Source organism: Chiloscyllium plagiosum, unplaced genomic scaffold (assembly GCF_037043375.1).
Source record: "Chiloscyllium plagiosum isolate Xiang-an unplaced genomic scaffold, Cpla_swu_hap1 HiC_scaffold_22, whole genome shotgun sequence".
NCBI classification, from domain to species: Eukaryota; Metazoa; Chordata; class Chondrichthyes; order Orectolobiformes; family Hemiscylliidae; genus Chiloscyllium; species Chiloscyllium plagiosum.
The window spans coordinates 41,009,477-41,034,168 of NW_028270160.1; the positions used below are offsets into that span (position 1 = coordinate 41,009,477).

General features: G+C 41.7%; 1 long non-coding RNA gene across 1 annotated transcript in view; it reads left to right on the top strand.

Moving 5' to 3' along the window:
* The window catches only part of LOC122561116 (uncharacterized), a 182,977-nt gene that overhangs the window by 59,588 nt on the left and 98,697 nt on the right, over positions 1-24,692 (top strand). The window contains exon 3 of the long non-coding RNA XR_015761014.1: positions 5,735-5,839. This is a non-coding gene — a long non-coding RNA (uncharacterized LOC122561116). The remainder of the gene's footprint in view (positions 1-5,734; positions 5,840-24,692) is intronic.

Consider the following 24,692-nt stretch of genomic DNA (forward strand, 5'->3'; position numbering starts at 1 on the left):
TGCAAAAATACATATCAGCAGCAGAAGCCCCTTTGCCTTCGCTGCTATTTGATAAGATGCTTTTGATTGTGAATTCAACTCTAATTTCCTCTCTACCTCCTTTAGCCTTTTGATTCCTTGTTAGTCAAGAATCTAATAACTCAGCCCTGAATATTCAAGGACCTGTCTCCACTGTTGCCTGGGGAAGAAATTTCCACCGATCAATGACTCTCGAGAGTGTCTTATTCCCACTCCCCTCCCCTAAAAAAAACAACTGTGTAACCCCACTACAAGGGTGAATGGGCACCACCCAGGTATGGAAGCAGGGAGTACACTAAGTTAAAGTGGGTTTGACGGAGAGAAAGGAGAAAGCGTGTTGAGGGAACTTTGGTGCTCATATGCTTTAAGAAAAAAAGGCTTGTATGTCACTCTCAGTTTCCGCACACACATTCTGGATGTTAACTTACTCGTGGTTGTGAGTCTCTCTGTGGAGGCGTGACATGCATTTTCACAGCATGTCGCAGCACTTCATGGTCACAGACAAGGCTGGATGGTCTGCTCCGAGAGCCTGCTGTACCATCTTTAACAAGCCCACACAAGGCATTGGGTCATGATAACAGCTCCTTATTCGACATCTCTAATGTTTGGTTCCCTCTGTGTATAAAGGTGTACATTTCAAAGTTTAGTTCATCCGTGCTTGATCCAGCAAGGTGCACCATACAGAGGGACAATGGTCAGAGAGGGAGCAGTCTGCATGCTGTACTTTGCATGGGTCTGTGACAATGCTCTTTTAAAAATTAGCATTTGCTGCAGCCCCCACTCCTTCACAGTTCAGCTCACTTACCCTGCCTACTCCAAGTGTACTCACAGCCAATTTTTCCCCACTTCAGGCTTTTGATTTGCAACACAATGGAAGATGAAGGTGAGTGGTCCTCTTCCAGTGGCTTCCAACCACAGCCTGGATATGCTGGTAAGCTCCCAGATATCCAGAACCTTTTCCTAGTAACCCATCCAGTAAACCCCACAGACTTCACACTTCCCCAAGTCCTGACCGAACCCCATTTATATGTAGCTAATCCTGACCATATTTCCCATCTGACACTTGAAGTGCCCATGCCTGGTGTTGTCATTCGCAACCATTCCTCTTGAAGCCATGGTGCACCCAATGGGATGACCCCCTTTCCCACATTATACCCTTCCCAGCCATGCTTTATTGTACAACCCAATGCAAATCTTGCTGTCGATCTTTACAATGCTATTGCCCAGAGGCTCCAGATCTCCATCACTAACTTGCTGAGGATCAGTCCAGGAGATATTGCTGCACTTGCCTCACTCCCCCTTCCACTTTTGTTGCTGTGACAAACGCACTGTTACTCACCCCCTCAGCTGACATGACTGTACAGACATGGGCAAGGTGCCTATACAGCTCTCCGACTGCATTAACCTGACCCTCCATAGAGTTCCATGTGTACTGCTGCCTCAGAGTTGGTCACTTGGCTGCTTGCGTGCTGTGTGTACTGTGTTTGCGGTGTAAGCTGCTGGCACACGGAGCAAGGTAATACACTGCCATCCCAGAAGTTGTGTGCCCTCAAGACCTGGGACTGCTGACCAACAAGGCCAGCTACCTGTTTCTGTGACTGCACTAATTGGCACAGCAAGGCAGGACAAGAATGCTGTAAGCATGCAGTTGAGCGCTAAGTGAGCAAGCATCGCCATGGTGCAGCCTGGTTCGGTTTGTGATCTGGATAAGTGCCACTTGGTGCACAAAGTGTCTCTGCTGTAGCCTTTCAATGCTAGTTGCTGGCGCACCCTGCAATGCAAGTCTGTGCTTCTCGAGCACACTGCTCATGCATATTACAATTGCTAGTTTGTCATGAGAAGGTAGTAGATGCAAAATGCCAATACCTATGGAGAAAGGATACATATGCTCTTTTCAATTTTCTTAATTCACTCATAGAATGAGGACAATTCTGGCCAGGCCAGTATTTATTGCCCAGTCCTAATTACCCAGAGGGCAGTTAAGAGTCAACCACATTGCTGTGGGTTTGGAGTCACATATAGGCCAGGCCAGGCCAGACCAGACCAGGTCTGGTTAAATTCCTTCTCTTCTGGTTAAATTTCCTTCCCTAAAAGGGATTAGTGAACCAGGTGGGTTTTTTTCCCTCACAATTATTTCATGGTCATCATTAGACCCTTATTTCCAGATTTCATTTTTAACTATTGAATTCAAATTCCACTATGGTGAGATTTGAACCTGGTTCCCCAGAACATTAGCTGGGTTTCTGGATTAATAGTCCAGTGATAATACCACTAGGCCATTGCCTCTGCTGTGTGCCCATTGATAATGCCTTGTGTACTGGTTTGATTACAGGTTACATGGAGATCATTCATAGAAGGTAGCAAGCTGAATTTGTCAGGTCACACACTGGGCAAACTTGACAAAAAAATTATTGTCCAGCTTGTTTGCTGATTTTGCTAAGGCTGAATATTACTGAGGTGATTTGAACTATTAACAGGGTGTTTATAAACATTAATCCCTACAAATTAGCAATCTTGCCATTGCCCAGTGAGAATCTCACCATGTTGCTTGCAAGAAGCATGAAAGATGGAACATGATGATCTTAACATCAAGATGGACCGTGCCAGACTTCTCATCCAATTCTGCCACACATCTCATCATAGCCTCTGTCGCTGAGACCCCTATAATGTTCTGCTCAAATTATTTTTCCTGCCCTTCACTTTCCCCTGCCCTCAAACCATCCTTATTAACAGCTAAACCCAAGCATTTTTGAAAATTGAACCTTGTTGGAATAAAGTAGAGAAGAAAGGACTGTAGATGCTGGAGATCAGAGTCGAAAAGTGCGGCTCTGAAAAACACAGCAGATCAGGCAGCATCCAAGGATCAGGAGCATCAACGGAATTTCTGATGAAGGGCTTACGCCCAAAACTTCAATTCTCCTGCTCCTCAGATGCTGCCTGACCTGCAGTGCTTTTTCAGTGGCATACTTTTCAACTATAATTAAGTACAGCCACTTAACCATCTTTGTGTGTGTGAAGCTTCAAGAATAACAGCTAAGAACTAATATTAGTTATCAAATAAACAACTAATTTAAAAATGGATTGAGAAACAATTGGTCCAGAATGATAAGGACTTTTGGATAACTGATAGACACCTAAAATCAATTTGGCTGCTTATGTGTCCAATTGAATTTCAATTTGCCATGGAATGAGAGTCTTTGTTAATAATAAATGACCAATGCTTTTGCTTTCCTCAAAAAAAAACAGTGAATGAATTGAATCACTTCACAATTTGTCCATTCACTTCAGTTCTGTCACTAGCTTTAAGTTTCACTCTGCATAAACTCATTGTGCCAGCAAGAGATCAGACAAAACAAAACTTGTTCCATTTCCTGCTCCCAGGAGCTGAGAAGCCGGTATGCCATTTGGAATTGAATCAGATTTATTTATTCAAATCCTGCCACTGTGTATTTTTTAACTTTTAATCAGCTTTCTTCTCCCACTGTTTTCAGGATCACTGAGGCCAATTGTCTCCACAAACACACACACATTGCATTTAGCCACTGGGGAGAAGCCTGTTTCTAATTTTGATTTTGAATAAACTCTTTAAAGATATTTTTCCTGCTTAAACTTTAACTGAAATGCAAGATTCTTGATAAAGATTTTCTTTGGGCAAATCAAAATGCTGGCATCAGTCAACAAATGGAATCCTTTTGAATAATAAACCTTTTCATTACACAAGGAAGATTTACCTATTGTGTAAAGTTGTTTTTGCAGATAAGCAGTCCCTTTTTGATGGAAATGATTCTGCCTTGGAAGCATACCAGATTCTGCTTTACTATTTATCTCTGCACACCTAAACAGTGGATTTTAGCTAATGAGAATTTCTGGAAAATATTTTGAGTTATATTATGAAAGCATGAAATTTCTTGTTCATTCTTATTTATCTTCAGGCTTATCTATGACCTTTTTAAATTCCTATTCAGTAAGACGTGAATACAAAGACAGGATCCATAACATTCTGTTTTATTTTTACAAGTTACATGTTCTTGGTAATTGAAGTTATTCTTTTGTGTCTCTTGAAAACTATGATTTTTTTTCTTTCATGGGATGTAAGTGTTATTGGTGAGGCTCACGTTTGTTAGCCATCCCTAATTGCCCTTCAGATGAATGGCTTGCTTTGGAGGGCACATAAGAGTCAACCACGTTTGTAAGGGTCTGGAGACATATGTAAGCCAGACCAGATAATGATGACAGGATTTCTCCTGTGAAGAAAATTCATGGATCTGAGTGATTTTTACAATCAATGGTAATTTTTTGGTCACCGTTACTGAGACTACAGTTCATATTCCAGATTTATTGGTTGAATTTAAAATCCTCGAGGAGAAAGTGAGGTCTGCAGATGCTGGAGATCAAAGTTGAAACTTTATTGCTGGAACAGCACAGCAGGTCAGGCAGCATCCAGGGAACAGGAGATTCGACGTTTCGGGCACAGGCCTTGGGCCTGTGCCCGAAACGTCGAATCTCCTGTTCCCTGGATGCTGCCTGACCTGCTGTGCTGTTCCAGCAATAAAGTTTCAACCCTGAATTTAAAATCCACCAACTACTGTAGTGGGATTTGACCTCATGGCCCCCAGGTCTCTGGTTTACTGGTCCAGTAACATATAATAGCTTTAAACATAGACAGAAGGTTGTTACTGATAGATTTATTTTCTCACAGAAATCCTAGAAGTGTACCCAGCAATTCTCTGGATCACCTGCTGAAGGTTTGGAGTGTACCATGCATTAGGTAAGAGCATCAGGACCCCAGAGCAACCTTGCGATGTTATCATGGAGCTACACATCACTAAGCATAAATTGACAGCGTAGGTGGAATTAGAACTACTAGAACAAACTATGGAAGGAACACTAAGTTCACAATGATCTGAATACATAAAGGTAATATTTACGTTATGTAAGGACTAAGCTATAAATCAAAACCTAGTACATCTATAAATACTCTGCATGGCAGCATTTAGTATTAATGTATAACAAATGGTGTTACTTTGAAGTCTAAGTCTGAAGATGGTTCTTGATTTTGTCTTCTCTTTGAAGAGTCTTTAAAGAACCCAGCCTCATTGTGTGGCATCAAACCTTGTGATAAAAGACCCTACACTCTTTCATTCACATTCTCAACACAGCTAATGTTTGGTCTTGATGAATTGGTGTTCCATGGTATGACATTGTAGCTGAGTGGTTTGTCCTGCTGACTCACAGGTGCTAGGGACCTAGATTCGATTCTCCCCTTGGGTGACTGTCTGTGTGGAGTTTGCACAATCTTCCCATTTCTGTGCAGATTTCCTACCACAGTCCAAAGATGTGCAGAAGAATCATGGTAAATGAGTGTTACAGGGGTAAAGTAGGGGGCTGGGTCTGGTTGGTATGCTGTTCAGAGAATAGGTGTGGACTTGATGGGCTAAATGGCCTACTTCCACACTGTAGGAATTCTACGTTTCAATGGCAGCAATAGTTAGCATGCCATTCTTTAGCAGGGACTATGGCTGACTTGCTGGTAAGTCACTAGGAATCATGTCTTATTTTGGCAGATGCTCCAAATTTAAAAGGCAATGAAAAGTCACTTCTTACATGCAAGTTTATATCACCTTGTTCAATGATGGAATGGTACTAACAAGCCTGCTTGTTTTCTAATTGTTTTCTAAACCAATGTGTTTTCTAATTGGCTATATTTGTTCTGCAGGTCTATTTTGACAGCAACCTCTCCTACTTTTTAAGCTGCGATGTTTTGTGGTGTTTTGAAGTGAGTGAGTGGAAGGAGATTGATCAGGTGTTTATTTCTAAGAAGGTTGGTATTCATTTTTATGGTTTCTGATTATGGAAAGCAGCTAACAATTCAAGATTTCTGTAATGATCCTGTAGATTTATGGCTATCCATTAATTCAATCCTTACCTTAGCATTAGGGAAAGATTTCAGTTTACTCCAACCTATGGGGCATTGAATATTGAGCTTTGAATATGCATAAATTGTCTTGTGGTCCAGATGGTTCTGAGGAATAAATTTCAGTTTGTCTGATGGAAAAGAAGCTTTCTCTGTTGACCTTCGTTATTTATCAACCCTTGATTCTGTTCGAGCTCCACTTGAGAGGTAATTGAGGCTGACACTCCAGTGTGACATTGTACTGAGGGAATACCTCATTTTCCCACATTACAATAATGAGCACACTTCACAAATATTTAATTGGCTGTGAATTCATTTTAAACATTCTGAATATTTTTGCTTTTCTGTCAAAGTCTAGAATTAATTTACTTAGCTAAAGTACCCTATCAACACATGTTAAACAGATGTCCGAGACAATCGTCCCCCTACCACATTACAGAGTCCTCCAGCAAAAACACTTTGAAATATCTGTGGCACAGGTGCCTATCTGGTTTGGAAATATCAGAAAATTTAGTTTCCTGTCCTTTTCCCTCCTCAATTGCCTGGACAAGTGGCCAGAAGAGAGAGTAAAACTGACCCGATTTCTAACCCTCAAATTCATATCGGTTAATATTCCATACACTGTACCCCTGCATGAATATAAAGCTGTCCCTTTTTCCTTTCTCTTCTCCCACAGCTACCCTACAATTAAGGATGGGTAACAAATACTGGTCTGGTCATTAATAATGAATCAAAGAAAATGTTGGAAGGATTTGCACATTGATGCTCAACCTGTTTAGCTGCTTTATCAATATACCTTCCTTGGCTATCAAGTCCTTCGTGACTTGAACCTGGAGCTTCTAGATCAAAGGAAGGGATTCTTCTCTTTGCATCACAATGCATCAAATTAGCATAGAATGTAACATTTTCTTTTGCAAGGTTTCTGTCAATGCCTGTATTTTTATAACATTAACACCCAAGTGCTGAGCGTAAGCATCATTGGTGTGAAATTGGAATTGATAATCTTTATGACTGGCTGCTATGGCTGCCACTTCAGCACCTTTTAGCATTGTGATGTACATGGACACTTTCTAGACAGTTAAGTTGGACATAACATTAATGGGTTAATGAGCACCACACTCCATGAACAGCCTCATCTTCCGCCTAGGAACCCCCCCAACCACACGGGATGAATGTAGATTTCTCCAGCTTCCTCATTTCCCCTCCCCCCACCTTATCTCAGTCCCAACCCCCGGATTCAGCACCGCCTTCTTGACCTGCAATCTTCTTCCCGACCTCTCCACTCCCACCCCCTCTCAGGCCTATCACCCTCACCCTCACCTCCTTCCACCTATCGTATTCCTAGCGCCCCTCCCCCAAATTCCCTCCCTGCTACCTTTTATCTCAGCCCGCTCGGCACACCAGCCTCGTTCCTGAAGAAGGGCTTATGCCCGAAGCGTCGATTCTCCTGCTCCTCGGATGCTGCCTGGCCTGCTGTGTTTTTCCAGCACCACACTTTTCAACTCCATGAACAGCCACTGGATATGTGCAAAGCAGGCAGATTGTGATGTCAGTCAGCATATATTGGTTTCAGGTCAATGGTATTATTTTGCAGAGCAACTGTAACGCTGATTTCCTCACCCCTCAGTGTTCCCTTCGTCTTCCCTCAATTGCTGAGTCACATCACCATAATGCAAAATGTAAAGCAAGCACAAAACAAACATTCCAAACCAAACTTCAAAATGAAATAGTGTCATATTCTGCTAAAGTCAATTATTTGCCCTTGTGCATTCACCCTGTTTGTCTACCATGTGCCTTTGCCATGTGAATCATGTGAATGTTTGTGTCTGAGACTTAATTGATAGAGTTTGTTACCAACCGAGTGTAATTGATGCAATAAGGAATTGGACAATGCAGTCACTGGCATTGTCCTCCACTGCTTTCTGTTCTTCCTACCTTCAAGACATGTGGCTAGAGGGCTGGCAGGACATCTTTCTGTTTTCTTGCCTCTTCCAGCATGGACTCCAGTACAGCATCTGAAAACCTTTGAAGCCTGATCCGTACCACATTGTGTCATTATTCAATGTCTCACGATTCAGAATCCCTCTCTGCATGACTGTACAACTTTCAGCAAAGACTCCAGCCAAAATGCATCTCTCTTTTAAAAACTGTAGCCAGTCATAATATTGACTCTGCTGTGATGTTTTTTGGTGCTTTGACATCATTGGAATGAGTAGGCAGCAGGAGGTTGATATGCTGCCTGTATGGTACAACAATCAACGGGTACAGGTTAATTGTATGTCACAATTCTATGTGTTTTATAGGCCTGAATTCAATAACCCCAGTTGGCGATTCACAGAATACTATATATTAACTCTTTAATCATCACTTTTGGAGAATAATCATGATAAACTGCATTATTTGTATCTTATTTAAGGATCCCTTTTGCTTTTGAGATTTAAAATTGTGACCTTGACTCTCCCTCTAAATAGTCTATTCTCCAGTCAACAACCGAAATAGGGGAAAGAACCTTTTTTGAAAGGGGTAATAAGTAATTTTGAAAATAAATAGTCTGTCTCTGCAGCTCAGTTTTCAGAAGCAGACAAGTCAACATTTTATTTTAAACATTCTGTACCATTCCTGTAACTAACAGATCACTTCCCTACCATTTGACATTTAACCTGGGGCAGTGTTTTGTAGAGGAATAAGACGGTGTTATTTTCTAGGTCTGTAGATTGTGAAGGAGCAAAAATGGCCTTTAGTAGAGTGATATGCGCTTCTTGTCAGATGTGGGAGATTAAAGAGAATTTAAGGGTTACTGCGGATTATATCTGCAATAAATGCTTTTGGTTGCGAATCTTATCAGATCGAATGGATCGATTGGAGAGACAGATAGAAGTAATGAGGAATTTGCAACAGCAACAGTATGTGATGGATAGGAAGGGGGGGGGGGGGGAAGTCTCAGATACAGTCACATAGATGGGTTAACTCCAGGAAATGTAAGAGAGGTATGTAACTAGTGCAGGAGCCTTCTGTGGCTATACCCATTTCAAACAAGTATGCTGTTTTGGAAAATGAAGGGGGTGATGGATTCTCAGGGGAACGTAGCACGAGCAGCCAAGTTTCTGGTATTGAGACTGGCTCTAATGCAACGAGGGGTATGTCGGGTTCCAAGAGATCAATTGTGTTAGGGGACTCTCCAGTCCAAGGTACAGACAGATGTTTCTGGGGCCAGCAGTTAAAAAATGGTATGTTGCTTTCCTGGTGCCAGGATCAAGGATGTCTCAGAGAGGGTGCAGAATGTTGTCAAGGGGGAGAGGGGCCAGGAAGAGGTCATTGTCCACATTGGAACCAACAATATACGAAGGGAAAAGGTTGAGATTCTGAAGGGAGATTACAGAGAGTTAGGTGAGAATTTAAAAAAGAGGTCCTCGAGAGTAGTAATATCTGGATTACTCCCAGTGCTACGAGCTAGTGAGGGCAGAAATAGGAGGATAGAGCAGATGAATGCATGGCTGAGGAGCTGGTGTATGGGAGAAAGATTTACATTTTTGGATCATTGGAATCTCTTTTTGGGTAGAAGTGACCTGTACAAGAAGGACAGATTGCACCTAAATTGGAAGGAGACTAATATACTGGCAGGGAGATTTGCTAGAGCTGCTCAGGAGGATTTAAACTGTGGGGGGGGAGGACCCAGGGAGATAGTGAGGAAAGAGATCAATCTGAGACTGGTACAGTTGAGAACAGAAGCGAGTCAAACAGGGCAGGCAGGGACAAGGTAGGACTAATAAATTAAACTGCATTTATTTCAATGCAAGGGGGCTAACAGGGAAGGCCGATGAACTCAGGGCATGGTTAGGAACATGGGACTGGGATATCATAGCAATTACAGAAACATGGCTTAGGGATGGCAGGACTGGCAGCTTAATGTTCCAGGATACAAATGTTACAGGAAAGATAGAAAGGGAGGCAAGAGAGGAGGGGGAGTGGCATTTTTGATAAGGGATAGCATTACAGTTGTGCTGAGGGAGGATATTCCTGGAAATACATCCAGGGAAGTTATTTGGGTAGAACTGAGAAATAAGAAAGGGATGATCACCTTATTGGGACTGTATTATAGACCCCCTAATAGAGGGAAATTGAGAAACAAACTTGTAAGGAGATCTCAGCTATCTGTAAGAATAATAGGGTGGTTATGGTAGGGGATTTTAAATTTCCAAATATAGACTGGGACTGTATAGTGTTAAGGGTTTAGATGGAGAGGAATTTGTTAAGTGTGTCCAAGAAAAGTTTCTAATTCAGTATGTGGATGTACCTACTCGAGAAGGTGCAAAACATGACCTACTCTTGGGAAATGAGGTAGGGCAGGTGACTGAGATAGTTGGGGAGCACTTTGGGGCCAGCGATCATAATTCCATTAGATTTAAAATAATGATGGAAAAAGATAGACTGAATCTAAAAGTTGAAGTTCTAAATTGGAGAGAGGCCAATTTTGACAGTATTAGGCAAGAACTTTCGAAAGCTGATTGGGGGTAGATATTCGCAGGTAAATGGGAAGTCTTCAGAAATGAGAAAATGAGAATCCAGAGAAAGTATATTCCTGTTAGGGTGAAAGGAAAGGCTGGTAGGTATAGAAAATGCTGGATGACTAAAGAAATTGAGGGTTTGGTTAAGAAAAAGAAGGAAGCATATGTAAGGTATAGACAGGATAGATTGAGTGAATCCTTAGAAGAGTATAAAGGCAGTAGGAGTATACTTAAGAGGGAAATCAGGAGGGCAAAACGGGGACATGAGATAGCTTTGGCAAATAGAATTAAGGAGAATCCAAAGGGGTTTTACAAATATATTAAGGACAAAAGGGTAACTAGGGAGAGAATAGGGCCCCATAAAAATCAGCAAGGCGGCCTTTGTGTGGAGCCGTAGAAAATGGGGGAGAGACTAAACAAATATTTTGCATCAGTATTTCTGTGGAAAAGGATATGTAAGATATAGACTGTAGAGATATAGATGGTGACATCTTGCAAAATGTCCATATTACAGAGGAGGAAGTGCTGGATGTTTTGAAACGCATAAAGGTGGATATATCCATAGGACCTGATCAGGTGTACCCGAGAACTCTGTGGGAAGCTAGTGAAGTGATTGCTGGGCCTTTTGCTGAGATACTTGTATCATTGATAGTCACAAGTGAGGTACCGGAAGAATGGGGGTTGGCTAATGTGGTGCCACTGTTTAAGAAGGGTGGTAAGGACAAGCCAGGGAACTATAGGCTAGTGAGCCTGATGTCAGTGGTGGCCAAGTTGTTTGAGGGAATCCTGAGGGATATGATGTCCATGTATTTGGAAAGGCAAGGACTGATTAGGGATAGTCAGCATGGCTTTATGCGAGGGAAATCATGTCTCACAAACTTGATTGAGTTTTTTGAAGAAGTAACAAAGACGATTGATGAGGGCAGAGCAGTAGATGTGATCTATATGTACTTCAGTAAGGCATTCGACAAGGTTCCCCATGGGAGACTGGTTAGCAACATTAGATCTCATGGAATACAGGGAGAACTAGCCATTTGGATACAGAACTGGCTCAAAGGTAGAAGACAGAGGGTGGTGGTGGAGGGTTGTTTTTCAGACTAGAGGACTGTGACCAGTGGAGTGCCACACGGATCAGTGCTGGGTCCTCTACTTTTTGTCATTTATATAAATGATTTGGATGCAACCATAAGAGGTATAGTTAGTAAGTTTGCAGATGACACCAAAATTGGAGGTGTAGTGGACAGCGAAGAAGGTTACCCATAGAGTACAACAGGATCTTGATCAGATGGGCCAATGGGCTGAGAAGTGGCAGACAGAGTTTAATTCAGATAAATGTGAGGTGCTGCATTTTGGGAAAGCAAATCTTAGCAGGACGTATACACCTGATGGTAAGGTCCTAGAGAGTCCTTGGAGTGCAAGTTCATAGCTCCTTGAAAGTGGAGTCGCAGGTCGATAGGATAGTGAAAAAGGCATTTAGTATGCTTTCTTTTATTGGTCAGAGTATTGAGTACAGGAGTTGGGACGTCATGTTGTGGCTGTACAGGACATTGGTTCGACCACTGTTGGAATATTGCTTGCAATTCTGGACTCCTTCCTATCGAAAAGATGTTGTGAAACTTGAAAGCGTTCAGAACAGATTTACAAGGATGTTGCCAGGGTTGGAGGATTTGAGCTATGGGGAGAGGCTGAACAGGCTGGGACTGTTTTCCCTGGAGCGTCGGAGGTTGAGGGTTGACCTTATAGAGGTTTACAAAATCATGAGGTGCATGGATAGTATAAATAGACAAAGTCTTTTCCGTGGGGTCGGGGAATCCAGCACTAGAGGGCATAGGTTTACGGTGAGAGGGGAAAGATATAAAAGGGACCTAAGGGGCAACTTTTTCACGCAGAGGGTGGTACGTGTATGGAATGAGCTGCAAGAGGAAGTGGTGGAGGATGGTACAATTGCAACATTTAAAAGGCATTTGGATGGGGATATGAATAGGAAGGGTTTGGAGGGATATGGGCTGGGTGCTGGCAGGTGGGACTAGATTAGGTTGGGATATCTGGTCAATATGGACGGGTTGGAACCGAAGAGTCTGTTTCCATGCTGTACATCTCTATGACTCTATCTGGATGGTGGTTTGTATGATACCTTTTTTTTTACAGTCCTCCATTTTAAAAAGAACAGAATATCTTTGAACTCAAATGTTCCAAAATGAAGTTAAGTTTCCATATTAACAAAACCAATTGATGCTATGAATTTCATTGTCGCTAAAGACCATGAGTTGATATTTTAACATTTCGTTTTAAAAATGTGGACGTGAGGGGATGGATTAGTTGGAAATATTGGAGTTTTATAGAGCAGCTTCAGAGTTGCCACATTTAATAGCAAGGTGCAACCAGCAATGTATTTAAATATTCAGAGGGAGGTGTATAATTTCACAGTGCCCCACGATACAAAATATTTTTCTAGCACCACGATGCTAAAATTTTGCTAACTGGAATTAGCATTGAGGCATCAATAATGTCTGGCATGTGATCTAAGGCCTAGCATTGTGAAAGAACTTTTTGATCCTGATTTTTTGATTCCTGTCAGACAGGTTTTGGAATTGTTGGTTGTTTTATAAACAGTGGTGACATCAATGGGTGAATTCTTATAAGAAGACCCAGCAGGGTGGTTTTAAATTGTCAATACAAAGTATTTAAATAAGCACAATCTCTCTGCGGGAAACATCATTGATTTACCCGGGATAGTATTTCTGCTTGATTGTGCTGTTTTTCTCCAGTGTAATTCTCCTGATGTGAGCCAAACCAGTGTGTAAGATCAAGGCAGTTTGAACACAAAATTGCATCCAACACAACTTTATAAAGCTGTATAAATAACTATTCAGTTACTATATAAAACATCATGCTCACAGAAGTGGTCACACCCTCCAGATCAAATTAATCAACAAGTGAGTTTGGTCAATTGCAGCCATATACAGGCCTTTGAAGAGGTCACTAGAGCTAAGCTTAGCTCTTAAGGAACAATTTAATTTGTACATTTTTAGCAATTTATTTTCAGAATTAAAACTTTAAAGAAATTGGCTCCAGTATGCCAAAGAAATTTAATAAATGGTTCCAGATGGTTTCATAAGTCATTTTCAGTTATTTAAAATCAGCCAATGGCCAAGACATTAATTAAAATGCTTTAGGGATAAACCTATTTTCAGCTGTATCAATCACACTGCATCAGGTTGTCAGCTCTTAAATATATTGTAAATTGATGAGATCTTAAAAGTCTAAAATGTTGCTGGTTCATGGAAAATATTACATTTGGTAATACGTAAATGCTTTTGAGCAGAGACTTGAGCAAAAAAAAATCAGTTCAGAAGTCTAGGCAGCTCACTCGCCTCTTGGTTGGAAGGCTGTGGATTCAAGTCCCACTTCATGGCATGAGCACATAAATTTGGGCTGACATTTCAGTGTGGTGTTGAAAGAGTACTGTACTACTGAAGGTACCATATTTCAGATGAGACCTCTCAGCTGGAAGCAGAAGATCCCTTGGGGTTATTTTGAAAAGAAACAGGGGAGTCATCCTTCATGTACTGGTCAGTGTTTACTCTTCACTCAACTACATGCAAACACATTAGCCCCACCTTTCAGTTCCTGGGTCAGGTACGTAGAGGCAGGGGAAATTACTAATGCCATTTACAAGTTCGCTGATGACACCACCATAATCAGTCGAATCTCAGATGGCGACAAACAGACTATAGATGGGAGGTGGAAGACCTGGAAAAATGGTGCACTGAAAACAATCTCGCTCTCAATGCCGGCAAAACCAAGGAACACATTGTTGGGGACTCATTGTTGACTTTCAGTGGGATGTTACTCATGCCCACCTACACATTAACAGCACAGAGATGGAACGAGTGGAGAGTGTCAAGCTCTTGGGAGTGGTCATCCACAACAAGCTTTCTTGGACTCTTCATGTGGATGCACTGGTTACAAAGGCCCTACAACATCTCTTCTTCCTCAGGCAGCTGAGGAAATTGGCATGGCGCAAATACCCATGGCAACGTTTATAGGTTTGCCATCGAGAGCATTCTGTCTGGATGTATCACTACCTGGTATGGCAACTACACCATTCAACATTGGAGACGGTTACAGAGAGTGGTGAACTCGGCCAACCACAAAGGCCAACCTCCCATCTATAGAATTCATCTACCAGGCCCGCTGTCAATGAAAGGCCACCAGCATTCTCAAAGATCCATCCCACCCTGGCAATACTTTTCTACAACCTCTACTATCGGGGAGAAGATACAGAAGCCTATACTCACGCATCAGCCGGTTTCGAAACAGTTCTATCCTACTGTTGTTAGAATACTGAATGGACTCACAAACCCTTAACATTTGCCTGTACGTAAGTTTTTGTTTTTGCTGCAGTTTACCTATTACTTACTTATCTATGCTACTTAACACTCTGATTTGCCTGTATTGCTTGCAAGACAAAGCTTTTCACTGTGCCTCGGTACCCATGACAATAATTCAATTCAATTCAATTCAATTCTGGCACCGTGACTGTGACATTTTAAAAAGGCTGTGCACACTTTCCATTTTGTTTCCATGGCTCAGCTGGACTGGGAGTTAGGTCAGGCAATTGGAGGAAACTGCACCTCCCCAGGGTGAGCTGGATGGAAGGCCTACCCAGAGGCTCCAGTACTGTTCCAAACTTTTTTTTAATAAAATATGAGATTAAAATATAAAGCATTCCTCCTTCTCTCATCCACACAATGCCCATCTCCCATTCGTGCCAATGCATGCCAAATTATGTCCTTATGCCCAAATCTATTAGGGCCTTATACCCCATATGTCACCTTATATGCCCCAGATCATCCTTTAAAGTCTCCATGCCAACTTACTACCATATAATCTGATGCCCTCTGTCATCCCCAATAACTTGACATATTCTCCATCAAATGTGTGCTGCTGGAAAACTCCAGCAGGCCAGGCAGCATCTGAGGAGCAAGAGAGTCGATGCTTTGAGCCCTTCCTGATGAAGGGTTTATGCCCAAAATGTTGATTTTCCTGCTCCTTGGATGCTGCCTGACCAGCTGTGCTTTTCCAGCACCACAGTCTCGACTCTAATCTCCAGCATCTGCAGTCCTCACTTTCTCCTGATATATTCTCCATGTCAACTTAATGCCTATTTCCAACACCGCACTTTCCCCTTTCACCTACCATGTCAACCTATTGAATATCCACAACTACCCATACTATATAGAGGAAAACAATATAGTCCTATTACATTAAGATTCATAATGCAGTCTACATGTTATTGAAAAATGCACCCTCAATCATGAAACAGACACATCCATAAAATCATAAAAACATTTTTTAACACTACTGGGCAGGTTTCAACAATTTTGACAGTGTAGGAACTATCCCATTTTTCATGCATAATCATCTCTGCAGTTATCAGTCTGAAAGGGCTTCTGACTGCTCCCCCCCTTTACACCAAAAGGATCCCTGATCCTCACCCCAAAGTGTTAAGGAACCATATTCATAGAGTCATAGAGATGTACAGCATGGAAATAGGCCCTTCGGTCCAAACCATCCATGCCAACCAGATATCCCAACCCAATCTAGTCCCACCTGCCAGCACCCAACCTATATCCCTCCAAATCCTTCCTATTCATATACCCATCCAAATGCCTCTTAAATGTTGCAATTGTACCAGCCTCCACTACTTCCTCTGGCAGCTCATTCCATACATGTACCACCCTCTGTATGAAAAGGTTGCTCTATAGGTCTCTTTTAGATCTTTCTCCTCTCACCCTAAATCTATACCCTCTAGTTCTGGACTCCTTAACCCCATGGAAAAGACTTTGCCTATTTACCCTATACATGCGCCTCATAATTTTGCAAACCTCTATAATGTCACCCCTCAGCATCTGACGTTCCAGGGAAAACAGCCCAAGCACGTTCAGCCTCTCCCTATAGCTCAAATCCTCCAACCCTGGCAACATCCTTGTAAATCTTTTCTGAACCTTTTCAAGTTTCGCAACATCCTTCCGACAGGAAGGAGTCCAGAATTGCACGCAATATTCCAACAGTGGCCTAACCAATGTCCTGTATAGCCACAATGTGACCTTCCAACTCCTGTACTCAATACTCTGACCAATAAAGGAAAGCATACCAAACGCCTTCTTCACTATCCTATCTACCCGCAACACCACTTTCAAGGAGCTATGAACCTGCACTCCAAGGTCTCTTTGTTCAGCAACACTCCCTAGGACCTTATCATTAAGTGTATAAGTCCTGCTAAGATTTGCTTTCCCAAAACGCAGCGCCTCGTATTTATCTGAATTAAACTCCATCTGCCACTTCTTGGCCCATTTGTCCATTGGCCCATCTGATCCAGATCCTGTTGTAATCTGAGGTAACCCTCTTTGCTGTCCACTACACCTCCAATTTTGGTGTCATCTGCAAACTTACTAACTGTACCTCTTGTGCTCTCAACCAAATCATTTATGTAAATGACAAAAAGTAGAGGACCCAGCACCGATCCTTGTGGCACTCCATTAGTCACAGGCTTCTAGTCTGAAAAACAACCCTCCACCACCACCCTCTGTCTTCTATCTTTGAGCCAGTTCTGTATCCAAATGGCTAGTTCTCCCTGTATTCCGTGAGATCTAGCCTTAATCAGTTTCCCATGGGTAACCTTGTCGAACACCTTACTGAAGTCCATATAGGTCACATCTACTGCTCTGCCCTCATCAATCCTCTTTTTTACTTCCTCAAAAAACTCAATTAAGGGTGTGAGACATGATTTCTCACGCACAAAGCCATGTTGACTATCCCTAATCAGTCCTTGCCTTTCCAAATACCTGTACATCCTGTCCCTCAGGATTCGCTCCAACAGATTGCCCACCACCGATGTCAGGCTCACTGGTCTATAGTTCCCTGGCTTGTCCTTACCACCCTTCTTAAACAGTGGCATCACGTTTGCCAACCTCCAGTCTTCCCACAGAGTTTTAGGGTACACCTGATCTGGTCCTGGGGATTTATCCACCTTTACCCGTTTCAAGACGTCCAGCACTTCCTCCTCTGTAATATGGACATTTTGCTAGATGTCATCATCATATTCACAAGGATACTACAAAGGACTACCCTGACTATCCAAAAGAAATCCTTTGGGAACTGTTCTACTTTGTTTAATCACCATATTCTGGGATCCAAACACAATGGACTCCAACTTTCAATGGAGGTAGCTTGTCATTAAATGTTATTTTAAAAAGGGTTTTTTTTGCTACAATAGAGATGGACACCAGTATTTGGTATGGTTTGTGTGAGCTTGTCGTGTACACATTTGCTGCCTCATTTCCTACATTAAAAAGTGACTACACTTTAAAAGTGCTTTCAGATGTTCACTCACTTTGAAAGGCTCTGTATTTAATGTTAAGCTTATTTGTTCTTTTTTCATTTTTTGTGAACTGTATCATATTTCAAACTTTTCATATGTTTCCTTTGCATGTACTGCCAGCCTTCTGTAGCATTTTCCCTCTTTTATAATTTCTAATTCTGGTGCTTTCTTTGACTAATATAATATTAATGGTTGTACTTTATCACAGATGTTGAGCCTTCCAGTTGTTACTTGCTATGACGAGAGTGATATCTGCACAATTAATGGTTGTAATCTTCTACTTTATCCAAACAGAAATATAGTTTGTAGTTGTGTAATACTTCTGTGCTGGAATGTTTCCACTGACATTCAAGCTACGTGCTCCAGTCAGTTACAGTAATCTAAGGTCACTATGCCCAGCATAAAGTGTAGTAGCACAGGCTTGAAATGAAGTGACCTCTACGTTTGATTTTCATTTATGGATATTTTCCAAGCATTTGAAACAATATGACTTTGAAATGCCATTGTGCTAACTGTTAGTGTTTGTATAAAATTTTTCTTCTTTTTGTTAACCAGAGATAACAACCCAATTAAAATAAACAGAACACTACCTCATGAAAATAGAAGAATAAAGAACTTAACACAAGCATTTGTTTGCCAGCATTTCCACATCTTAATTTAAATGTCAAGCCAGAGAAGATTGTTCAGGGTCAGGTCATTGCATTAGTGTTACATTACAGTCTAAAGTAAAATAATTCAGTGTTTCTGGGACAGAACTTTGTATCCCTGAATTGTACAATGGGGATTGAGTAAAATTAATCACTGGGTTCCAGTGCAATTCTCATTTGGAATTTCAAAATTTGCAAATCAAACATTTGTAAATTCCACCTTTTGAGTTTAAATCTTCTATTTGATTTAACATCTTTTAGAGTGATAAAAATTAAACGTACGCTCTGTGGTGACTTCTCCCAAGTGAATTGACGTAAAGCTGCCATCACGATCTTGTGCAGTCCAAGCTGTGCCACTCTTATATATGGAGAAAGTGAGGTCTGCAGATGCTGGAGATCAGAGCTGAAAATGTGTTGCTGGAAATGCGCAGCAGGTCATGATGCTGCCTGACCTGCTCCACTCTTATATGTACCATGCATGCCATGTCAGTGATACCCAGCAACTTCAGGCAGGTAGACATTAGTTTCCATGTGGTTTCTCTTCCAGTCCCTGCTCAAGAGAACAGCATGTTCTACAGTCTAGTGTCCTGCTTATGACACTCTCCCAGTTCCCTCTATGTCTACATTGGGATATATTGGAAACAATGTGAGTTTATGGTCTTTGAGTCAAATTTCCTGGAATGCAGGCACCTTTGATCAAACTTCAGCACATTGCATGGCAATTTTCAAATCACTAACCTTGATTAATGAGAATATTCTAAACATCAAGTTTAGCCAGTGTAGAATATTATTTTGCTATTTACCTCAGGTGAGGAAACAAATGAAAGAAACTAACTGGAACTGCTAGAATCTTTCACATTTTTTTATTGATCACCAATATAAAGTTTAATTTGAAGCATGTAAATATTCCTAGTAGTTTCTCATTGATTTGAATGAAATTACCATCCAGGAAGTAAAGACAATGGAAGTTCATTATTGATCCCAGTCTGGACCCAACAACCCAAAGAAGACTTCAAATTGGGCTTTCGGATTTCCTTCAATTCTACAAACAGCTTCAATCTAGCTGCATCACTTTCTGTTCACTTCTCCCATGTGTGTATCTATTTCTACTTCTGTATCTATAAGATTTATCTCAACTATTCCTTATTCCAATCTCTGAATCCTCCTGAATTCCCTATTGGATTAACTAGTGATTACCTTACTTCTTTTTAGAATCCCGAAAGTATGAAAACAGGCCATTTGGCTCAACAAGTCCACACCGACCCTCCAAAGAGTAACCCACCCAGACCCCTACCCTATTATCCCACATTTACCCCTGATTAATGCACCTAACCTACACACCCCTGAACACTATGGGCAATTTAGCATGGCCAATTCACCTAACCTGCACATCTTTGGACTATAGGAGGAAACCGGAGCACCCGGAGGAAACCCGGGGAGTATATGCAAACTTCACACAGATAGATGCCCGAGGCTGGAATTAAACCCGGGTGCCTGGCACTGTGAGGCAGCTGTGCTAACCACTGAGCCACCGTGCTGCCTATACAACCTGTAGTTTTGATTTCCCCACAAGTGGAAACATCTCTTTAACTACCCTAACAAATCTTTTCATGATTTTCAAGTGCTCTAGAAGAATCCAGGCCAATGCATAAAAAAGCAATTACTGCTATGGGACTAAAACAATTTTTAAGTGTTTCATTCACATGTGGGTTCCCTTCTGCCTGTTTAAATGGATTGTAGGAATGTGTGGAAACTATCCAAACCAACATTTAAACCAGATGTCCTTCTCAGGTAACCTCTGGACTGTGTGAAGGTAATAAACAGACCTTTATTGGCTTTTGTACACTTGTTAGCACAATAGGACTTGATTTCCACTCCAAGTTGTGTTTTTATTTAAATCATCTGCCATTTTTCCACATAATCTGAATCTTGTACATGGTCTTAGGTTACTGAAAATAAATTGATGATTTACCAGAGTGTTTTAGTGCAAGTCCAGTTGTTGACCACTGTCATGTTTGTGCTGCATTTTTTGCAGATACATGCAGGGAACAGTTTATGGAAGCTGGCACGGTTTGAAAGAGATGGCACTGATTTGCCTGACTGAGCTTTAGAATTCCTGCCAAGCAAACCCATCAAACAGCAAAATGGTCTTTTCATTTGTACTTGCTCTATGTTTATACAACATGATGGATGTAGGTCTGTCAAATCAGTAAGTGCACATTCCCATCAAAAACATATAAAACCAGCCTGGAACAGTTAACCAGTTGTCTGTCCACATCTTTCAAATGCAGTCAGCAAGCAAAAATATAATTGGTTTCAGTCAGTTGTGAGTTCTAAATCTACTCTGAACTCTCTCCTGTGGATGCTCCAACCTACTGTTTTAAACCCTGATAGAGGGAGTAATATGGAGGTGTGTGGGAGAGGAGAGACAACACTGAACCTTTATCATAAAAATCTTGTGCAATCCTTGTAGTTTTAAACACTTCACATTGACAGAAAATAGAAGTTAACCATTGTCTTGTGGAATTATTGTTTCAGAATGTGGAGATACTGGGATTGGCAGTAACCAATCAACTCATGGAATGCATATTGGCCAGAAAAGAAGCACATATTTTTGATCCCTGACCTCATTGGAATTTTACTGATTAGTTACAGATGTCAAATGATGGCCCCTGTTTAGTTTATCTTTAGCCTCAATTTTTATTTTAACTGGCAGGTCTGCAGAGACCCTCTATATTCTATTTAGTGTAGCGTTACAGTTGAGCTTTGTATGCTCCTGTCAGGAGTCTGTTTAAATTTCAATTTCATCTTTTAATTTTTCTCATGGGATGAAGGCATCACTAGAAATGCTTGCCAGTTCATTGGCTTGTTTAGCCATTAACGAGAGCAGTCAACACAGTGCTGTGGATGTATGGTCACATTTAGGCCAGAATTCCTTCCTTAAAGGATAGCAGTAAACCTGATGAGCTTTAACCACAACGGATAGTTTCACTGTCCCCATTATGGAGATCAACTTTCAATTTCAGATTTTATGTATTGAATTTCAGTTTTGCCAGCTTCACTGAGGTTGAATTTGAACTCTATAATAGGATTAAACTCAAGTCTCGGGAATATTACACTGAGCCTCTGGGTTAATAGGTCCTGTGATATTGCCAACACGCCATCACAATCTCCCCTGGTGGATTCTGAACTGTACATTGGAAAGAGCTGCACTGCCTGTCAGTTGTTTTGGCTATCTGTTGGTAGGTGTCTATGGAAGTTGCAGCACATAATTGACAGTAAAGCACCTGACCCATTTTTTAGACTCTTAGCAGCCCTGTACTGTGGACTTTTCACAAGCAAATATTGGCCCTATTGACAGCAGCAATGTTCCATTTGATTTTTCAAGTAGATATTGCTGGAGATTGATGCAATGGTACTCTAACAACAGAACTTGGGTCTGTCTTGTTCGAAGGTATTATCAATGAATGAAATTATATCCATGGAATTATCGCCTGAGCTTTTTACCCTTTGGGACTGACAGTAATTTGTGTAAGACTTCAAACTAAAGGGGCCTCCAATCTTAATGAATCTTGGAAAACAAGATTCCACTATTTTATGGAAGATCCAATACAGAAAAGTACTGCTTTTGATTTTCTGCAAAGATTGAGCGTAACTTCAAACTGCATCCATATAAGGTATGATGGATACGAACCTTTATTACGGAAACAAACAGTTCTGTCCAGTGTGTGACAATAGAAACCCAGAACAGACCATGGAACACAGAACAATCAATACCTGATTCAGAAATATAAGGGAGGCTTCAGTCAAATATTCCACAGAAATACATTGCACTATGCCTGATGACATTATCTGACTTAACTACTTGAATGTAGAATTATAGTTGTTCTCTAAGTCCATTTTTGCCATAAGACAGAAGACTGGCAATGACTATGGAAGGGTTCCCACTGTGGATTAAGGATGTTGGTAATTGAAGGATTTTGTTAATATTTCTTATTCCATCTAACCTAGAAGACCTTCCTTTTTGATATGAAGTATAATGTGTTCTGTCCTCTGTACATTAGCACAAAAGAAAAACTAACTTGCATGATACTTTATGATGGGTACTATTCGTAATGTTATAATGTTGCCTTTCCACTCAAGGCTGTGAAATCTTGCTCCACGTCAAGTCCTAACAGCATTTTGGTGCTTATGGCATGCATCAACAACTCTGATGTGATGTGCACCAAACACCAGCTTGGCTTCAGGGTGTAGCTCACATGCACTTAACATCTGCTAGAAGTATGCAGAGGAAAGCATGTGCCATCAGCACCAGAGTTTACAAAGATGTCTGTCAGTGTATAAACATGAGCAGCACATTGTACATGTCAATGCTGGCAGCAACCATGGTTTGTTCTATGGCAGTTTGCTGCACCAGTTGTGTTTCAGACACTATGACATAGCAAAGGGTAATGTTAGGGCTACCAAGCCCACTTGATGATGACTACCTTGAAGGTAGTCTCTCAATTTGTGATAGTACTTGTCACTTGCTGCATTGCTTTCTGATTTGGAGCGTACAGCCACCAGCTATCAGTGTAGCTGAGCAACAAGAGTATAGGACGCAGACAGAGAAGTAAGATAAAGAAGTCTGCTACTTACACAGCCCCTCTCTGTCTGGGTTGTACCTGAAGAACTATTCCAAGTGTGGGTTAATATTAGCTCCTTATTTCAGCTCTCTCACTTGACCAAAACATCTTTCTCTTGTCCACATTGAAAACATTGACAGCCAACAAAAAGAAAATACACATTCCAAGCTAGTTTATAAAGAAAATTCAAGGCATACTGATATAGGCTTACACCAGTCACCCTTATGGATTCCCTCAATGCATGCCTTCCAGGTGACTGCTTATCTCAGTGCTACCCCAATGTCTTGCAGTGTAGCAGCTGGAAACTTGAGGCAGTGGAGAATATAGGCTACCTTGTGGAGAATATAGGCTACGGGCGGCACGGTGGCACAGTGGTTAGCACTGCTGCCTCGCAGCGCCAGAGACCCGGGTTCAATTCCCGACTCAGGCGACTGACTGTGTGGAGTTTGCACGTTCTCCCCGTGTCTGCATGGGTTTCCTCCGGGGGCTCCGGTTTCCTCCCACAGTCCAAAGATGTGCAAGTCAGGTGAATTGGCCATGCTAAATTGCCCGTAGTGTTAGGTAAAGGGGTAAATGTAGGGGTATGGGTGGGTTACGCTTCGGCGGGTCGGTGTGGACTTGTTGGGCCGAAGGGCCTGTTTCCACACTGTAAGTAATCTAATCTTGTAGGGAAATCTCCAGCATCTCTGAAGCCCTAGCTGCAGACTGCACCAGTTTGGCATGGGCAAAGCGATCTGCATGACTGTCTCAGACGGATTCGTGCTCCAGGGAGCCACAGCCACTGGCACTAACATGGGGTAGCACCTCAACCATCCTTGTAATCTGCTGGAACAGAGACGTTTGGCCTGCTGTGACATCTGCAAGCCCCTTTGAACTCTGGTACTCATTGGGATTCCCTGCTGCGCTTTGATTACTGTTGCGATGTGTTTGTGTTTTAATTGAAGCTAACCATTAAATGTTGCAATATAGTTGGGTCCATAGTGTGTTGGTGGAGCTGACCATGTGGATCATCTTGGAAAGGATGGACTCTAAACTCTGTGCAAAGGGCAATGTCAAATTGGTGCTCTTTGACACTGTACACTTGCTTTCTGGCAGGCTTCCCAATACACCCAACTTCTCATTGTATAAACTGATCAGCCTTCTTCTGAGAGATGTCTGATTGCAGTTCATATTTGAGTCCCCTGCAGCAGAATGCAAGTACCATGTCACCCTCTGGCAAATTGGCACTTGAGACAACAGCACGCTTATGTTCGGTGACTCTCCTCATGTCAACGGCCTCTCTCATACATTCTCTGAGACCAGTGTAGTTTTAGTAGTTGAAATGGTGGCTTTGGAAGTTGCATCATCAAGAATTCGAGGATATGATGGCCCTAAAGTGCTGAGGACCCTACTCCCTTGCCGGTTGTATGCAGCACGACAACAGTCATTTGGCAGCAAAGAGCATTAGTACACTTTCCCAAATTGCATGTCAATGTGAAGTAGGAAACGTATATGGAATTTGGGGTGGATCCTACATAAAGTGGCATTACTGCAGACCTTGGTTTCACCTCAAGTTCTCTTAAATTTTATGACGACCTGCTTGCATTATCTCGGTCC